Here is a 15,814-nt window from a genome sequence, read left to right on the forward strand (position 1 = left end):
ACTAGAGAGCACAGAAAAGTGTCTTCAGAAACAAACCACCGGGATTCGAGCCCATCTTCCAAATGCAACATCTTGCATTTGGGAGATGGGCACGCTAACCATTACGCTACCACCTACCTCCCCTAATTTCTGTTTATCTGCCTTCCCACTTCACGTTCTTGCTGCAGAAGCAGGCAGAACGGATGCAGAAACGAAAAAAAAAGTAAGGATTTCTTGACCCGCCTGCTAACGCATAACCTTAACTTTGGCAGGTTATTCTCATTGGAGCGCATGTATAGGCTTGCGGCTGCGCGCAGATTGTGGGTCGCCTTAGCTTTATTGTAAATTTGCCTTCACCGACTCTTTCAGCTAGAACAGAAACGGCGGACAAAAATGAGACCTACTGTTGAATGTGTTTTTTTTTTGTTTTCTAGGTTTAAACCAAAAACACACATTTATACAAATTATGATTTTTTAAATAAATGGCACAAGGATACTATATTTCGAGGTCATATCGTTGTGTCAATAGGGGCCGGCACCACGTATCGACGAAAAGGCATCACAGTCCCGACGCACGCGGCAGGTTACTGAATGAAGAAAACAGGAAATGACTGTTTTTCAGTTGTCACCACATATTGTACACAAATCACAAGGCACCCACCAGGATGACATTATATTTTTGACAACAGCGACACACTATGGCGGACTGATATACTTCCTAAAGGGGCTTCATTTTATTTTTTCATCGCAGAACCGCAAGCAGAAGTTTCGTCGCGCGTATACCGCAGCCACGTGTATACTGCGGCCGCGCTCCTTTTTCTCTCACAATGTGGCCCCCTGCGGCTTGACGCGCTCCCGTAGGTGGCGGATTGGACTGTCACTCCAAAAGTTTAAATAGATAACCTCTTTGCATAGAAACGATGGTACGATTGCTAACATATTGTTGGCTTGGATATGTTTGGCACGAGGCCCAAGTTTCTAACGCGTTCTTATGTTAGCGTTCGCGTCTCTGTCTTGAAGGGACGCGCACCGTAACATGCTGCAATGGTTCTTGCATTGAGCGTATGTAAGGCGAAAAACGCGGTTCTAAAATGTCTGTTGACTAACTTGTGCAGTAAACCCATGTTTATAGTATTCGTGCAGTGTAATAGTAGTATAGTAAGAGTCCCGAGTATGGGCATCCGTAACCACAAGCGTCACGTTATGTCCGTAGCTTGTCGGGACAGCGTAGTTGTAATCCACAGACGCTGCCACTAAGTGATACGTCCCTAGGCATGGCTGACGAATAAGTAATGGCGAAGATTTGTTTTCAGTAAAGTTTTGTTACCAAGAAAGGCGGGAGCTTATACTGCCGCAAAGGACGGATGCTGGGCGGTGACTCCAATTATTTATTCGGCACATCACACATCTATACTGGAATTCAACTCGTTTCGCCAACTCTTGCTTACATTCTCTCACCCGTAAGCTGCGACGTCGCCTCCACCCGGGTCCCAGCTTTTCCTCTTTGTCCCCCGCTTCTTTCCCAATCTGCTCAAGCGTGCTTCCACTGATGCTTCCTCCTCCTGGTTCTCAATAAATGAAGGCATTCATTCATGAATTCTTAAGTAATTGGAGAAAATAGCGTGTCTTGATCTCCATAACCGCCCTGTCTCTCACTGGTCTCTCCCATCGCAAATCTAAGCTGCTGTGTTGAAAATGACTAGGCGTCACATATACAATTTTTTAGGAATGGCCATTAGCAGGGCGGGCAATTTTCGGTGGGTGACGAGACAGTATACAGAACACCTGCCCTGCCATATCCACACTCAGTGCTCTGCTTCGTGAGCTACTATTAGCCGCTACGACGAAGTACGAAATGAAAGAAACCTAGCTGGGCTGGTCGCGGGCAGCTCTTTTTGGATTCGTGATGCGTCGATTAAAAATATATATATTTCTTATCGAAGTCTAAATGACAGCGATATAGGCGAGGTGAGTTACGGTAGCTTGTTGGAATAGACTAACGACGCTCTTCACGCAGCACTTTCGTTTTATGCGTGTTTGCGAAAGAGAATGAAAGACAGGAGGGTGACACGCCTTCCTGAAATGAAACATTCGGAATAACCCTTTGTTTGTGGGTTGGACATATGTCGAGGGTCCCCGATACGAACCACCTGCAAGTATGTATGACCTTGTAAAGGGGAAGTCAGATGAAACGTTGTGAAACAGATAGGCTTTTATTTATCATAAGCATATCTTTATTGAAATTCCTTACCATGAGGTGAAAGCCGCCAAGAAGCATTTAAATTATTTGTGTTATTAAAATATCCTGGTAATTAAAGGTTACTGTGCTTTACAACCCCCTAAACTAAAAGCCTCATAATCGAAAGTGCCTCATAATCGTGCCTCATAATCAGAAAGTGGTTTTGGCACGTAAAACCCCAAATAATATATTATTATAATAAATTAAAAAGTAAGTTATGAAAAATAAATTGGTGCTGTAAATGTGTAAACGCAGACGCAAGAAAAGGCCTAGTCCATTTCCCAGTATTCACTCAATGAATATGGAGCACCTCTATACTCTCATGCTGTAGTACTGTCAAGAACAAAACACTTCCAAAAGAGTCAGTCACGAATGTTACTCATAAGATGAGCTTGCGCTGGAAAAGAAAATAACACTCAAACATAACGATGGCTGCGCGCAAAGTGCTTCCTCTGATTCCGACCTACGGATGAAGGCGCCGGTTCGTCTGATTGGAATGCTCGTACATTGCAGCGCAATCTCGGGTCATCAAATGTGATGGAGAAGGTACGCCAGTATTCGCTTCACGTGCGCAATCTGATAAGATAACGCTCCTTCGCTATCGAATCCGTGACAAGATACTGGATATTAGAAACACCTGCAGGTGCATCTTGAGCTAACTGATAACTTTGGAACTGTGGTTAGACGCTAAAAAAAGCCCCCCCCCCCTCTCCCCTAAAAAAGAATACAGTTGCTTTCAATATTAGCTGAAACACTGTGCTTGTGGTTTAAAAAGGGCCCGCAACACTGCACAGTAGCGCCAACATAGAGGAAATTCAAGAGCGAACCAATTTGTAATTACTGGTATCTATCAAACAACCATATTATTGTTCAATGTAGCCCTGTAGTGCAGGGGCCAGTTCCACCACGTGTACTGTGTCGAAGCTCATGTTTCATGTTAGCAATAATTTTCACACAATCACAGTATTTTTTCATTAGATCTTATCATTAGACAGCTAAAATACATCCAGCGAAACTATCACCTTAATATTTCAGTATATTTAGTTCTAAAGTACATATCCGTGCTGATCCATATATTACAAAGTACCGAAAACGTACCCAATGCTTTCCTCCAGGAAGCTGTTTTTATTACTTGTGATGCCAGGAAATCGAGTCTGATGCCACCAACACTCAGAAACCTAATTGGGAGCGCGCACAATGTTCTCGCATACCTTGGGGGATGCACCGCAGCGCTGAGGTGCTTCTTGTATAATGTATGAGAATCGGTTGTAAAGACAGACGTGCAAGGTTGGGCATGTGCTTAAGATCATGAAGTTGATTTGTGCCAATATAACCTGTTCAAGCTTTCACACTTACTTTAAAAGAAGGCTACAGCACCATAATATGCCGGCTGCTTTTAACTGTACGAAACAAACCCATTGAAACGATAGAAACAATGTTAACATCATTTTATCATTCGAGTGTTCAGATTGGTAACCTCTAGATGGGGAGTAAGTTGGGAAGTTGTTTGCGTAATTAACAACGCTACGTTAATTATATTTTCAGTAATGGTTTTTACGTGGCTAAAGAAAATGAGCAGTTTGGAGCCCGTCCTCGAGATTATGCAGCCAAGCAAAAAAATTACGACTAAACATGCTTCTGCAAGAGCGATGCGAACAAAAATTTTCCAAGTAAACACTCTTGGAAGACGTAACTGACGCAGAAAAAGCAAATCTGTAATGTCACAGAAAGAACAGCAGTTGACGGGACACAAAGGAGGAACCACACACAAAGTGCGCTAACTTTAAGCGCTGTTCTTTATGTGATAATGAAGCAACTAGCCTATCAGTCATTTCTTCCAAACATGCAATGTCAAGCTGACCACATCTAGCCTTTTGTGATGCTGCCATCAATAGTATGGCCCCATGAACAGGTTCCCGATGGCCATATTGTCGCGTTCCATTTTTATTCATGCTGCTTTCTCGAAGGCAAGCATTTTAAAGTTTGTGTCAATACGGCAGTGAACGTGTGCCGCCCAAAGCTTGTTTGATCGCAGAAGCTATGCATGACGGAATGATGGTGCAGATTTAGCGCGCCACTGGCATCATGACAGTGCGCTGCCGCCGAGGGAAGGAAGATAACGAAAGTGAACAGCTTGGTAGTAGCTCTCGGAGCAGTGCCGGTGGTGGCGGTGCCATAATCACGAAATCTGAGGGGGCGATGTTTACGGCTGCGGCGTTTTTTTTTCTTTTATTCCTTTTTTTTTACAACGAAGACGTTAAAGTAAGCTTTAACTCGGGCCCAACTCCGACGCGGCCTATTCAAATAGATGTAAAACGCCGAAACGTTTTTCTGAGATAACCCCTCCCTATTGCAAAACCCAGGGCCACTGGGACCCAGTGCGCCGGATGATGGGCCCAGTGCAGTGCGCTGGATGCTGAGGCGCTGGACAGGCGCAGCGTACTGGAAGGCGCTGGATAATGGCGCGAAAAACAGCCCTAGCGCGTTAAATATGCGGTGCCTGGACACAGTATATATTTTTTCTAATACAGAAAGCAACAAAGAGCGTTTTAGCGCAATAAAAGAACGCAAAAAAGATGTAAAATAATAGCACTCCGACCAGGATTCGATCGTCCGACTTACATATCCCGTGCCCAGTATTTTAGTGCTACGCCACGCCAACAAATTTTTTTCCCAGACAATCGACAAATACATCAATACACACTGCTACCGCCATCTGACATTATTCACTTTCCCACCGCTGCGCCTGGAGCTTGCGGTTGAGATTACAAAACTATCATTTTGGCAAGGGCATCCATCAATAACAACAGTCCATCGTCATACGCTAACTTCTGAAACACTTCCCGTAGTTTCCTGATATTTTCAGTAAAATATGAGTTTACTGTGCTCACATTTATATCACCATTCCTTACAGCCATGTGGTTTCTCCAGATACTGTGAAGGTCGAGACGAAAGAACATGTCATAAGGTATACTGTCTTGCACTGTTGATAGGTAACGGATACCATGCGCTTTAACGGCAATTCTTTCTTAATAGGTATTTGCATAATATCCCAAAAGAAGACCGCACTCCAACAGTCTAGAAAAACGTGTTCTATAGTCTCTGGTTTCTTGCAAATCAAACAGTTAGCCCCCATGGTAAATAGTCCCCTCTTTCTTCTAGCCATGTTTTCACAGGCAAGGTATTAGTATGTAGTTTAAAAAAGAATGTTTTCACTCCTCCAGGTACAATTATTCATTTCACACGTTTCAGCACATCTTTCCCTAAGCCTTCGCGGTACGTTAATCGATATAATGGCTCTGGGAACATAATATCTAATTAATTCGAGCTTATCCGCTTACGACTCATTGTAGCCAAATATTCTATGCAAAAGTGGTGGTTTAAAAATCTAAATACTACGACCACCTCACGTAAAAATTTACTCGTGTCGTAACACCCACCCTCCGTCATCGAGAAAACAAAGTTAGGTAAGACATTGCCCAGACGGACTTGAATAACTGTTCGCAAGAAAGGATATGTCGTGTTTCATAAGAACAAAAATCTAGAACTCAGTTGCTTTAAGTACAAATTTGGTAATGACAAGCCCCCCTGACCCAACTACCGAAACGAGTTGTTCCTGCTTGTTCTTTCATATTCAGACTGCCACACAAGAACACCAAATACTCTATGGAATTTCTTGAAGTTGAATCGGGAACAGCTCAGGACTTGCATGAGATACCACAACTTGCTCACCAAGAAGGTTCTGCAGATAGCCGCACGTGCGGATATAGAGAGTTCACGTCCAGCCCACTTATCAGTTTGAGCTCTTGATTCCTGCACTTTGTCATTCCATAAGCTTTTGGTCCCTCGATGTGTGCCTAACGGTACACCAAGATAAATCCCAGACATGAGCTTCCACTTCAAAAACACGCGGCGCTGTTTGCCACCAGCCGTGTCACAAGCCGACACACTTATTGAGGTATATATTGCTGTCTGTCATGTCAAAAAACTCACGCATAATTGTCATGGTAGCTCGAACGCTCTCTTTATCATCACAGAAAATAACAACATCATCAGCGTAAGCTAATAAACGCACCTCACACCCTTTTAGGTTGAATCCTCACACATACGGAGTATCGATAATTCTTTTACAAAGAGCCTCTAGATATATTGCGAACAAAAGAGGTGACAGGGGGCACCCCTGACGAACAGAGGAAGGCACTTCAATCCTTTCAGTTCGCTTATGGTGGACAGTGAGGTTAGTTGTACAATTATTGTATGCCATTTTAACTAGCTCGGTTATCCGGGATCCAACATCGACATAACCAAGAATTGTAAACAGGAGATTGTGACATACTCTGTCAAATGCCTTTTCTAGATCAATTTGTAACATAGCGACTTTCCTAAAGTCTACATCACAAGTTTTAAGAATGCTGCGAGCCACATGGTTATTAGTAAATATAGAACTCCCTCTTATCCAGCAGGTCTGATGCGGTCCTACTAAAGCACCAATAACCCCTTGTAGTCTCCGCGCAAATATCTTCATTAAAACTTTATAATCTACGTTTGTAAGCGTAATTGGCCTGTAGCCTGTTACTTTGTTATGTTTATTTGCGTCATCGATTTCTGGTATCAAGACTGTATACGGCCTTTTAAAGGACGGTGGCAAACGACCTTTTTGATATGCCTCCATAAAAACACGTTCTAATAAGGAGGCTTTCTTCGCGCAAAAGGCTTTGTAAAAAACTACTGTTAACCCTACTAAAAAATCCTATTTGTTTTCAAACGGGTTTCATCAAATAGGGTTATGGAACGGGACCCCGTTTGATCCTGTTCAGTCCTGACCTGTTTAAATCCCGTTTATTCCCGTTTAAACCTGACCCGTTTAAATCCTGTTTAAACCTGACCCGTTTAAATCCTGTTTAATCCTGACCCGTTTGAATCCTGTTTAATCCTGACCCGTTTAATCACGTCCTATCTAACCCAGACCTGTTTGGCCCTGTTCAGACCTATTTTTTGCTACATCCATACCAGGTCCTTTCAGAATGGATTGATGTTGCTTAATATAATGTACTCTTTACACCTATTTTGTACACTTGTGTATTTGCGATCAGCATTGAAGAGAAGTAGATCTGCATTAGGTTCGCAACAAGAATGCCACTTTCATATGTAGGTTTGCCTGGTACATTGCTTGATACGAAGATGAACACAATTTTTGGCATAAATTGATTAGCACTACCAACACTGATGTGATACATCATGAACAAGTTTTGTATGACCCACGAGTACGTTCTCTATGTATGACCTACAAGAAAATGCACCCTGAAGAAGATTGTACCTCATTTTCATATTTACTACAAGTATGCAAATGTAATTCTTGCAAGTTTAGTATATGTTCGATTACTTGTACTCGTCTTAATGCAGTGCTTTTTGCTGTAATGGTTTGTTCACAAATCCACAGTAAAGCGTAATTTTGGGGTGAAAAATGTCAGGCAAAGTATTGGCATGTACTTGTAAGTGAAAAAGACAAGTATACTTTACGTAGGTATTTCTGTACACCCACTTGAGCTTTCATTAAGCCTGAAGTCCTCCGGCTTAAATAAAAGCATGTCATAAATGTCCCAAGCACTGTTTATTGGACCTTCTAATGGTATTTCGATGCATCCAGTCTGCCGAGAGAAGACCGCTGGAGTGGGTTGCTTGGGTGAGAGCGAGCAGGGCACCTGAAAAAGTAAAGCCAATAATTTATCTTGACTCATGCAACAGGTTAGCACATAGGCAAATTTGCCTATGTTCTCACAGATAAGAAAGGTTCAGCATTCCGGTCATAAAAGATAATGAATAAATCTTATTGAAAAATATGTGGTTTCATGCACTGCCGATGTTTCAAGGGAACATGGATTACTGTGGGAGAATAAGCTGTCATAATTAGCAGGCGATTGAAGCAAGTCTTATAGGAAAAAGATGGACACATCGTTTGATTAACAATAACTACTAGTATTGAAGCAACAGAATACAAACATGAAATACTTTTAAAAACAACACCGACAGGTTGAGATAATAAATTATTCAGAAACTAAACCCTTCTGCCAGCAAAATACCGCAGTGTACTGGCTTTGACATTGCGCTGCTCAGGCAGAGGGCATGGGATTGAATCCTGGCCACAATGGCTGCATTTAGATGGCAGGGAAATGCCAAAACCCCTATGTAAGCTCTATTGGGTACACGTTAAAGGAGACTAGGGATCCCACCAACTTCAAGTTATAAAAACCGGGGTAAATTTCGAGATAAGCAAACTCACAAAAGTAGAAGGCCCTGGCCATGCGAAGACCATATAAAGCCTTTTAAGGTAGGTGCCAGCAGCCGCTAAATTTCTTGCAATAGCGAAACATAGCAGAAGCGGTATTTTGGCGTAGATCACTTTTGCAAGGTATTTAACAATTTGACACCCGACATGTTGTGCATCTATGGGCAACAGCAATTCTGGCATAGATCATAGCAAACACTGTTGCAACTAGGTATACATAGACACATAGGTATAGGTACAGTCGCCGACTGATTTTCCGGACATGATTACTCGGTCTGCTTCACAGCATCGCCATTCTCCCCATGGACCATAATGTATAACAACTTCCAAAAATTCGGACGCCTTGCAACCTCTCGTCTGATTTTTCGGACAATCCTTGAGCCAACTTGATCGAGAGCACCATGCACCGACTCTGACCGTTGCATGGTTCTACTTGCTGAACGCCATTTTTGTTTTGAACGGAGCCTCCTTGCTGCCCCACGAAGTGGCGCTACTGCAAATCCCTGCTCATCATCATCGTTTCTGCCTGGTTTGTAGCTACAGCAGTTCCGGTCTCAGCTTAGTATGCAATGTCAAGACAATCCAGCAGCTGATTTGTTTGTTTCTTCGTGCACGACGCTGCAAGTAGGCCAGGTTTTTTGTTTGTGCAACTGATGTCGGCGTGACGATGTTTGACGAAGCAAGATGGGCCAATTCATTTCACTAATATTTAGAATAGCTACCTGTAAGCACCACCTACCTTTCAACAACGTTTGCAAAGCAAAAACCTCATCCTGAAAATCTGCACATGAAGAAATCGGCAGCATCATCAGCGTGGGGCCTCAAGATAATTCGGCAAGCCAAGAAATTACTGACAGCATGAGTGCAATCATGCCAACAGGAAATCAGTGGCTGAATAATGCACCTTCTACCACTTGGTAGACAGTGCATTTTCGCAAGGCCCTAACTATGGCAGATCATTGTTCAGGAGTTCCCAAATGCACAACTCTATGCCATTTTCATGCTGACTCTAGGGAAGCACCTCTGCACAGTTGCAAGAAAAAAAGCTAGATGCCCCAAGAGAAATGAGCCCACTCAAGCCATGGAAGTTATGTTTACCTTGTCTTCCTACAACTACTCTAAACCTAGGACTGCTGTTTTGCACAAGGGAACAAACGTCAACATTGGTGCCTCGCCCAACACAAGTGGTCTGCGCCGTAGAAGGTGCCATCAGTCAGCCCACAGATGAGGCCCACACCAGTGCTGTCAGTGTGCTGTACAAATTGCAGAAGCACAGCCTACAAGCTTGTCTGCCTTAGTGTGATCGCAATAATGAACGAAAACCAACGAATCAAGTTTGTTTCGTGCTGAGAACAGTTGCCTCATGCTGGATTTTCCTACAATTCTTTCTAAGCACAGATAATGCTTGGTTTGTTGTGTAGGCATGTAAATAATGAAAAAGCCTGCATCACTATCTCTGAAAAAAAAAATCATGTAAGAAAGCACGTACAGTACACAGGTGCAGTGTCTATCACATACCATTTCGTGCAGTAGAGGCTGCATCGGATAAACCGGCCAATGTATAAATGACTGGCAGCGTGACCAAGCAAACTTGATGCGTGGGTCAGTTAGCAGTGGTAGTGCACTACTCTCGGTGCACATGCACCTATGTTTGAAAGCTGCTTGATCGTGACAAAATATAAAGACAAAAGCGCTGGAGAGATATCTGAGGCTTTTCTTATATGTATGACGAGGAACCTAGCACTAGCTCCCCATGCAGAGAATTACTAGGCAGTGAGACTGCTTCATATCAATGTAAAACAAGTGTCACACTCACCATGTGATGCGTCCTTTTTGTTTCTGTGCAAACAATATGTATTCAGATCTATTCTCCCCCCTTTCGCCTTTTGCACAATATTACTGTGCGAGCTATAATACTGAACTGTTAGTAGCACTCTGTCCTGTTGCCTCCTTTCTTTCCTTGTGAATTGCGTGCTAAATACGGCTTTTTTTAGTGAAAGAGCACTAGTTTAACGCATAAACTAGCGCCATGGCACTTTGCAATAAAGGACTGTTGTAATTCTCTAAAAATATGTCCATGCAGAACAGTGTCAAAAGAACGCCTTAAAGAAAGAACATGAGTGTATCTATCATAAAGACCAATCCTTGTCTTTTTTCCTTAACATAATTTTCAATACCGATATTAAAGTACAAGCTCACCATATTATATCACCTTGTCAATGAAGCAAGGCACAATGGCGCCCAACTGTCGCGGGACCAACTTGGATGTGGAGATCAGCGCAGATCAGCAACATAGCATGGTCTGCTTACACTCCTTCTCCAGGTCCAGCCATACCTATAGCAGCTATAAAACAAGTGAGCTTAGAATCACAAGCGAAACAATATAAAAAGTGACGCTGAACAAAGCAACTTTCGTTAGGCATAAATAGGATCGAAATGCTGACATTATGCACATAAGTAACTTCACTTTGAGCAACAAAGCATCCAATTTAAGAAAGATATGTATGAGCTATCTATGTGAGAAAGATCAATCAAACGCCCTCTATTTGCTATACCCCTCCCCTTATGCATGGATGTCTCCCTGACTGAGTGAGCTGGGCTGATCTCAGGTATAGTGTAATTAAAGGGTGTCACTTGGTGGGCCAATCCCGATACCATTGCATGACTTGTGCAATAATTTTAATGTGTATTGTAATGCTGGCCATCCTGCAGGCACTGCAACATTATAGCACCCATAAGGCTAATGGTATTACCTGATAAGGTTAACTAATAAGTGTCCCCAGAAGCATAACTCGGCATGTATACTCGGAGGCCATTATTATAAGAGAAGCAATAGCAGAGGTGAAGCTTTATCTTGTGCCATATGCAAAATGGCCGAGCACGCCCAGCTTTTGGTTACATTCTCACTTGTGACCACTGCAACAGGCTGACTAACATGCGTAACCAGCAGTTTGTAGGACCACATTTTCATAACCTGCCATTTTTTTACATATGAAGAGATCAGCCTCAAGCTCCATGCTGCGCTGCACTCAAGAAGCATTATAAACTGGCAACATTTAAATGCTATGCTGCATGGTTTGTTGCATGCTTTAGGAATTTACTTATTTATTATACACATAGCTCATAGGCTCCAGTTGGAGAATTGCATGCGGTGGCAAGAAAACAAATTCTCAACTAACAAGGAGAACATTCAACAAAACAAGTCAGACCAAAGAAAAAAAAAATAACATACTCTCATAATGAGACTATGTATCTGGCAGCTAGCTTATAAAAAAAGACAATTAACCCGCCGTGGTTGCTCAGTGGCTATGGTGTCGGGCTGCTGAGCACGAGGTCGCGGGATCGAATCCGGGCCACGGTGGCCGCATTCCGATGGGGGCGAAATGCGAAAACACCCGTGTACTTAGATTTAGGTGCACGGTAAAGAACCCCAGGTGGTCAAAATTTCCGGAGTCCTCCACTACGGCGTGCCTCATAATCAGAAAGTGGTTTTGGCATGTAAAACCCCAAATATTATTATAAAAAGACAATTAGGAATATTTTACTACTGGTAGCGCTTTAGGGGATGGAATGTAGAATTCCAAGCATCATACACTTTTAAGCCACCTTTCGTGGCTTTTTGTTTTGAAGTTGTTTGTTTGAAGTGTTTTGTTACAGTAATGTAACACAATAATGGAATGCACAACAGTGAATACTTAGAAAAATGTAATTAAGAACATGGAGTCTATGTGGGCACAGATGTTAGAATTCTACATGAAAGCACAATAATAAAGGTGGGCAGAGCATTTATGCTTTTGTCGGGCAACCTACAGCAAGACATACAGGTAAAAGGATATGCATGCCTCACAACACAGTCCCTAAAAATATATGTCACAATACAGTGAGTAGGTATATCATGCTTATCTACAATAGCCCCTAATTATATTTACCTCAGAGGGGGCTACCTATGTAACTTGATCAAACTGAAGGTGGGCCAAATTCTAAATATACGATTCAAGTAGACAGAAAATGGACGTTATGAATATGGCATCTACAGCAAAAGTGTTGTACATTATCGTTGTACATTATGTCATACCTGCCAACCTGTGAACATAATATTTTGTAAAAATGCTGCAGACACTAAATTCTTTGTCGGGGACATAGCACACATTATTTTAAAGCTTGCTCTCAGCACCCGCATTGTTGCATACTCACACACATTATTAATAAAGGGAAAATCGCACATCCACCCACTCGCAGCAATTGCTACAAAAGAAACCCGTACGGATTCCTCGAAAGGAAAGCCTCACAGTTGAAAAAAAGAAACCGTCCAGGTCCGGGACCACTGTCTTTCCGGGACAGCCGCTTTACAATCTAAGATAACCAGGCGGCTAGCAGATGGCCGGGCGAATTCGAATTTGTCGACAACATGAAGCAAAGGCAAGGGTCTGACGTAATAGTTCTGCGGAAACGCGTAAGGTGTAGAGAGGTAATTAATAAAGGGGAAAAAATATTACGTCAAACCCTTGCCTTTGCTTCGCGTTGTCAACTAATTCGACTTCGCCCTGCCATGTGCTAGCCACCTGGTTATCTCAGATGGTAGAGTGGCTGCATCGGAAAGGTGGTAGTCCGGGGTTCGAGTCCCGGACCAGGACGAATTTTTCTTCAACTGTGCGGCTTTCCTTTGTAGCAAATGCTATGAGCGGGCGGATGTCTGATTTTCCCTTCAATAATTACTTCTCTCCACCTCGTGTGTTTGCGCAGAACTATTACGTCACACACACATTATCAACCATTATTTAACTTGTAGTGCAGCACAAAAAGCAGCAGCGAACTTGAAACCAGTAACTGACAACTTTGTTTTCTTTTTTTAGATTACAGAGCTTTTTCAGCGTGTTTGCTGCTGCCGCTTTACGCTGCTCCATGAATTTATCTGACCAAACTTCCCTAAGGCAAGTGCCCCTCTGATGTTCTCGTTAGAGATATTGCATCGCTAATAATAAACCAGTACCATTACAATTTATTTTTTACATGCATTTTAACAATGTCATGCCCTTAATCTCTCAACAGCTTTAAAACATCTTAACCAACACAACTTCATTGTCTTTCTAAAGTGACATTCATAAAATTGTAAAATGAGCCCACATTTGTAAACCCACGAAAAATTCAGGAGAGTTTCCAAACATGGATGATACCAACAAAATCTGCAGCTCGTGTAAGTGGCAGCAACTGCTTTGCACGCACCTTGTCACAGCATGCTCATCAGGTACTTTGCCGTGCTGTTGAGGCTGCAGAAGTGCCGCAGGTGCATATGTGGAGGTGCCTCTGGTTCACAAAATCTTGTCATCCCTAAACAATAATAAATGCCTAATTTATTGTAATCCCTGCAACCAACTGCAAACTTGTGATATAAAAAGATCACGTCATATTTTGAAAAAAAGTCTCATACAACCAGTTACATGAAGCTGCAACTGGTTGTGCAAATATCTGACCGTAACATCACAGGCGGTTACATAACACGTAAATCGAACTATAGCAAACATGAATCTACTATGAAAAGGTTCACACAAACGTACAGCTGTATAACGTGAAATGTGAGTTGTACTATCAAAAAATTCCTTAGGACATGAAAAGCGTTCCAAAACCTAATTTGTTTATGCGGCGCAACAAAGCACTGCTCCCAAAGGACGATGCGCTCAAAATTTCAACAGACCACCTCTTTTTCTGGAGAGACAATACAGAAAAGAGAAAGATTTTTCGATTAAAAAGAAACATTGCTTTTGTAATTTCGGCTTCTCTGCAAGATCGGAACCCTTTACAAGTACACGAAAACACACAGAACACTAATACACGTCATCTGACGACACTCTATAAACAGACGAATTTCCATACAAGCTGAAAATCTGGCCATGCGTCGACGAAGAAATCGGGTGCTATCTCGCGCAGCTGTTAGCTGTGAAGACGACACATCGACGTACTACTTCTGGAAATGCCTATACCATTTCTCAATGAAAAATTATGTACACAAACAGTAACTTTCTTTGCTTGAATTTTTGTGCCCATTTAGATCAAAGAACCACCCGCGCTAGCGTGCTTCATAGGTGAAAGTAAATAAACCACAGATAGAGCTGTTGGTAACATGAATACGTTTTAGGGCAATTTCCATGGAACTTTTTGCTAAATGTGCACTGCGACATGAAGAACAACCATTTGAAAAGCACATTTATAATTCTTGCTGCTTTACTCATTCGGATTCGGTTGTTGTACGGATCTTGCGATACGTACAAGAACGCACACTTCACGAACCAGAGACAGGAAGAATGCGCGCAAGCGCCGGACTTACCTTTCTAGGCGTACTCGGAAAACGCTCCTTTTAGCGTCACAGGTGCCGCGGCATCGACTGCACCAACGGTCCTTCCGGCGCACACACTGTTGAATTGCGGATCAACTACAGGACGTAAGAGCACAATTTTCACCAAATTCTTCCGTACAGTGTGATACGATGCGAGAGTGCCAGAGGAGGAGATCCTTTTCGTGAGCCCGGAACAAAGAAAGTGGCGAAGGCTCATACCTTCGACATCGGCGCACCACACGAAGGATACTGCGGGCTACATTACGCGGTCCCAGGGGTTTTGTGATTCTCAATGAATACAAAATGCACCACAATTACTCTCGGCACAGCGTACACACGATTAAACAACTGCATCGGACGGCGTCAATGCAGCGCGCACTCACATGTAGCTAAGGCTGAAGACGGCAAAATAATATCACCTGTAACTTTACCGGCGCTACCTGTGCTGCCATCTGTAGGCCGCCACCGAAAGCGACCGTGCTTTCGGTGATCTCATGGATGGTGACGGCGTTGTATTTCGATGTTATGCGAGTCGTACAGCGTCTTGTACGACGTGTTTCAGCAACGTTGCTTTTAATAGAAAGGACGGCAATGTGCGTATACGCCGTATAGACGTCTCACCCACTTGAATAACACAACAGGAAATTTTCAGTCTGTCGTATTTTGGGACGTTGTGACTGTCGTTCTGTTCTCTGTAGTGTGACGTCTTGTAGTCGAAAATTCTGTAGCTTCTGATCAATATATTTGATTAAAAATTGACAGAGACCTCTTTAAGGTTAAGAAAAATTATTAATACAAAAAAAGAAAGTAGAAAAAAAAGCTTTCGCACAGGATTTGAACTGCGGACCTCACGATTCCGAGGCATGCATCTCACCACCGCACCACGCCGAACACGCCCACACCTCGACTAGGTTAGCAATATAAATCTCTCTCTGGGTTGCTGTTTACATTTTAAAAGCCAAGATGCGCTTTCACTTCA

General features: G+C 42.7%; 1 long non-coding RNA gene across 1 annotated transcript; it reads right to left on the reverse strand.

Moving 5' to 3' along the window:
• Positions 1-7,810: 7,810 nt before the first annotated feature.
• Positions 7,811-15,261, reverse strand: LOC139052628 (uncharacterized). The gene is made up of 4 exons (XR_011509994.1): positions 14,827-15,261; positions 13,728-13,832; positions 10,704-10,848; positions 7,811-7,920 (listed from the first exon to the last, which is right to left on the reverse strand). It is a non-coding gene; the product is annotated as an uncharacterized lncRNA (long non-coding RNA).
• Between the last annotated feature and the right edge of the window lie 553 nt (positions 15,262-15,814).

This window comes from Dermacentor albipictus, unplaced genomic scaffold (assembly GCF_038994185.2).
Source record: "Dermacentor albipictus isolate Rhodes 1998 colony unplaced genomic scaffold, USDA_Dalb.pri_finalv2 scaffold_28, whole genome shotgun sequence".
NCBI classification, from domain to species: domain Eukaryota; kingdom Metazoa; phylum Arthropoda; class Arachnida; order Ixodida; family Ixodidae; genus Dermacentor; species Dermacentor albipictus.